The 4,881-nt window shown below is 41.3% G+C and overlaps 1 long non-coding RNA gene across 2 annotated transcripts in view; it reads right to left on the bottom strand.

The window, feature by feature from the left end:
• LOC123983147 overlaps positions 1–2,064 on the bottom strand; it is a 4,852-nt gene extending 2,788 nt beyond the window's left edge. The window contains exons 1-2 of one of the 2 annotated variants that reach the window (XR_006828140.1): positions 1,935–2,064; positions 1,709–1,855 (exon numbers count right to left, since the gene is read on the bottom strand). This is a non-coding gene — a long non-coding RNA (uncharacterized LOC123983147). Of the gene's footprint in view, positions 1–1,708 lie in introns of both variants that reach the window. The other variant, XR_006828139.1, reaches the window with a different exon arrangement.
• Between the last annotated feature and the right edge of the window lie 2,817 nt (positions 2,065–4,881).

Consider the following 4,881-nt stretch of genomic DNA (forward strand, 5'->3'; position numbering starts at 1 on the left):
GGTAAGAGACAGGAAGAAACACTTATGTAGCAAGAAGAGATTCCCACCGATAGTTAGAAAATATGATGACTGTGCTTGAACAATAAAAATATCTTCAGTTCCACAACAGTCAATTTGGGTCCACAAAGTCTCAAAATGATATCTCAGTGTCGTCATGTGTTTGTGGACGATACAATTGTTGTTTTGTGAAGAAAAGCGAATGTCCTATGTTTTTGCCAAGACAAGATAATAAGATTGATATCACACTCATGTCTGTGCAGTAAATATGTAAATATGTGTAAATAAATATTTGCTCAGCTTTGGACAAAGACTAGAAAAAGTTACAGCTAAAATGGTTTTTATCTTCTCATCTAACTTAACACTAGAACCACCAATGGGTCAAATTTACCCGCAGCTGTTTTTTGATTGTATATAATGACTAAATATTCAAGTCCCTGAATATTAAAGCTGTGTGCCCCAGTCTCTGACTTTTCCTAAAAGTGTGTTACGTAGTGTTAAGGCAAGATGAACTATCACGTTTTGCCAGTGTTTCTGATGGCCCCTCTCTCTCACTCACATTATTCTTGTCTGCTCATAATCAACCAGGGCCGGCCGTGGCAATGTTGGTGGCCTAGGCGAGATTTTAAATCGGCGCCCCCCCTTTGCCCAACCCTAAAAAGTGCACCTCAGGGGTTGGGGCCATCGCTCCCCTTTCCTCAATAATTTTTTTAAACGTTCAGCAGCCAAATTCACAATTTTAGCATGTATAGATGAAAAGTCAAGTCAGTAATCATGGTCAATAATGAGTAAGTGTGATAAGCATACTTGTCAACCTCAACATCATAGCCAAACCTATTCCCCTCCGGAAACTGTGAGTCAACCCAGAGACTGTTTACTTGCAGTATGTCTTAGATTCCTAGAAATACAAGAGCATTGGTTTAGTTTCAATAGTGGAGATGACTCAAATAAAGAGGAGGGTCTGGGGGTACTCCCTCAGAAAATTTAAAGCATTGGGGACTTCATTTCCTGCATTCTGGTGAAAATGTGTGCCTTTTCTGCCTCAATTTCTAGTGGAAAAGTAGGTGACTATTCAAAATATAAAAAATGAATAATGCAGTAAGGCTTTCAGACATTATATAGCTATTGTTTTTAAATAGCCGATATTTCTCCTGTAGGTCAACTTTTCTAATTTAATAAAATCCTTGCTGAGTCAGCACACCTGCAGGCATGATTCAGTCTTCCCTCCTCTTTTGTGTCTTTTGCATGGGGATGTGCATGTGGCACCTTTTCACCTCAAATAACTTATAGTTATATATTCCTGGACTTTAATAAATCCTGTGTTTGAGCAGGTTTTCTGCTCATGTTCAGAACATTCTGCACATTCAGAATCTCTCCCACATCTGTGTCGAAAAAAAGAGCAGGCTAATATTAAGAGACTAACGTCATCATTTGATGAGAATTCATAACATCTTTTAATTCTACCTGCCCTATACTCTGCTGTGCATTAGGCTACTTATTGCTCCGCTGGAATAATCCCCTTCAGACCGTTTGACCGACAGACTGCATGTAGCATGTGAAACCGAAACCAACTGGAAAGCACTCACCACAAATCTACACACATTAACTTCAGCAGCTGCAGTAAAGTGCTGCTCACAGTCCCAAACAGAGCAAGTCTGCACCTCAGGTTTTAGATGTTTATATTCTCTACACAGCCGCGAGGTGCACTTACTTGCTATCACGGCCTATGCCGGTGTCAGAACAGCTGGGCTGAGATGATTTGTGCCAAGTCGAAAACCTTCTCTTGCGGCGCCCCCAGACATTTAAGCGCCATAGGTAACCACCTGTCGCCTATGCCACGGGCCGGCCCTGTAATCAACTGAGTAAGGGCACAGTGTGAGACTCCTCCCCACAAACACAAAAATGTTTGAATGATTTTCTTACATGTAGGCCTTTACTTTACAAGTAGGAAATGTGTTTTCCCCCTGTAGGTAGCAGGCAATGACAGGTTCTGTAATGGTGGCATCTGAGGTTGTTGAGCAGCAGTTGGGAACAACATGATTGGACCGATACTTTTTGTGTTGCCCTACAAAGCACACAACAACAGAGAATCATTTTATTAATTGAACAGGTAAATATTCTTTCAGGATGACTATTTACTGTAAAAATCTAAAATATGTTGCTAGTTTCATTTACTACCCAAAAGTAAGGAATGTTAGGTATATTAACAAGTACAAATAGAAGTTAGGTTTTAAAATTGTTTGTTTTCTCCCATGTGCATTTTTCCAAAGCTTTCTAAAGCACTGTTTTAGGAAAAAATCCTGCAGCAGCATCTGTTCTTTATTTGTCTCAAAGGTCTTCACATGATGGACTCAAAAAAAAAAAAGATTTCTCCATTAATGTTTAATACAACACAAAAAACTTCCTGTGGACATTTCACAGAAATCCTCCTTTCTACACAACAGAAATTGATAGATTCATTTATGAAACGTTTAAGTTGCCCTTTAAAGAATCTAGAAATCAAGTAGTAATCACCCACTCACCTTGTGCAACATGGAACAGCAGCATGGTTAAACACATGAGAGACAGTCCATAGTGAACGGAGAAAGGCATCCTGGGTCACAATATGACAATGTGTCTCTGTACAGTAGAGATCTGGTGATAGTGAATAATTAAGAGCCTTCTTCTGGACACTTACCGCCTCAGTGCTTTGCAAGAAGAAAGTACCCTGGTATAAATGAGGTCAAAATGAGGGAACACACATGCCCACATTGTGGGACACTGTGGGAGGTATTCAAGGGGTCTGTTAGTATTTCTTTCAGATGGCCATGTCAGGTTCTCTGCAATGCTGATTCCCAGAAACCTATGTGTTTGTTTCGTTTTTCCTCCTTGGTTTTGCTGACACTGTTTAAAGGGACCAAAAGATGCATCAGCCAAAAACTGATAAACTGCATTAACAGAGAAACAGCAGTGGTCCTTTCTCATTAAATGTTTTCATTGCTTTTGCCTTGCCATCCATGATCTCTTCCTAAATAAGTGAAATTGTTTTATTTCCCTCAAGTGCATCCCTTCAAATCAGGAGAAAGTGCTCATTTTCTTGTATCTATGTCTACTATGGGAAAATCCCAACTCTTTAACAAGTAAAGAGCAGCTGCTGTGTAACCCTGCATAGGAACAAATATCCTGCAGCAGCATCTGTTCATTTGCCTCAAAGGTCTGTGCCCAAGTATAACATGATGGACACTCCATTAGGCAAAGTAATCACAAATATTTCTCCTTTAATGTTTAATATAACATGAAACCTCCTGTGGACAAGATCTTAACTTTCAACTGGAATTATCTTTATTTTAGTCAATGACAGTGTATTACAGTTTTTCTCAAATGCTAACACACAAAAGCCAATCCTCTAAACCAAATGACCAGTTGTCTAAACACATTTACTAAATCTAGCCATCATTTTCCAATATCATAAACACATTTCACATGAAGACACAATTCACAAAACACAATCCTCCGTTCACATAAATCTTAACACATTTTTCCTTGCTAAAACACAAGTTGCAAAAGAACTCTGCTTATATTCTCAAATGAAAGCTCATGTGATGCAAAATGCTTGCCACAGTCAGCAATATTTGAACAAAATGAACACACCTGGCGTCATTCATTACACACAACAACTCAAAATTGAAAACACCTGTTGCTAATGCTGTGACCACATGTATAAAAGCAAGTTCAGAGTGCACAGTTTGCTGAAGATTCCAAACAAACACAGTGGATGAAGGCAGAGTCAGGGGAAGAGGTAATCGAGTCAGAGGAGCAGGCCAGGGAGGAGGAGGCCAACGAGGAAGAGGAGCAGGCCAGGGAGGAAGAGGAGGAGGCCAACGAGGAAGAGGAGCAGGCCAAGGAAGAAGAGGAGGAGGCCAACAAGGGAGAGAAGGTCCAGGAGGGAGAGCAAGACAACCTCGCACCATCATTACGGACGGGATGCGAGCAACAGTCATTGACCATGTCATTGTCCATGGCATGACAATGGCTGAAGCAGGACTAAGAGTCCGTCCAAACCTGAGTAGGTTCACCGTGGCCACCATTATCAGGGCATTCAGACAACACAACAGGTATTGTACTCTATTGCTTTCTTTGTCACAATACAATTTTACAAGCCTTTGAAAGTAGTCTATTAGTTTCAAATCAGTTGTTACTGTATTGTAAAACATGTCAATTGACAACACGTTTCTTTCTTCAGAGTTGAAAGAATGCCACATAGAGGTGGGAGGGTTGCCATATTTACAGCGGCACAAGAAACCCTCATTGTGGATATGGTTCGTGAGAACAACCTCATCAGACTCCGGGAGATCAGAGACAAAGTCATTGCCGATAATGTGAACTTTGAGGGCATTGATGATGTCAGCTTGGCCACAATAGACCGAGTTCTCCGGCGCCAAAAGATGCGGATGAAACAAGTCTATAGGGTTCCCTTTGAGCGAAACTCTGCACGACACAAAGACCTACGTTACGAGTATGTGCAAGTAAGTATACATCCATGTTCACAGTACAGTTAGTGAACATACTGTGTTGCTCAGTGGCCTACATTACTTCTGGACAATACTATGCTACCTGATTGACTGTTGTTCTGAACACCTGTGCACTTTCACATTTTCAGAGGATATTACAGTTGGACGCGATGGCCAGACCTCATGAGTACCTCTTCCTGGATGAGGCTGGCTTCAACCTGCAGAAACGAAGGCAAAGAGGCCATAACATCATTGGCCAAAGAGCCATCACTGAGGTTCCTGGCCAACGGGGGGGATAATATTACTCTTTGTGCGGCCATGGGTTTGGAGGGGCTTGTCCACCGGCAGGCTGTCCTTGGGTCTTACAACACCCAACGTCTCCTAACCTTCCTAG

Source organism: Micropterus dolomieu, linkage group LG14 (genome assembly GCF_021292245.1).
Source record: "Micropterus dolomieu isolate WLL.071019.BEF.003 ecotype Adirondacks linkage group LG14, ASM2129224v1, whole genome shotgun sequence".
In the NCBI taxonomy this organism is placed as follows: domain Eukaryota; kingdom Metazoa; phylum Chordata; class Actinopteri; order Centrarchiformes; family Centrarchidae; genus Micropterus; species Micropterus dolomieu.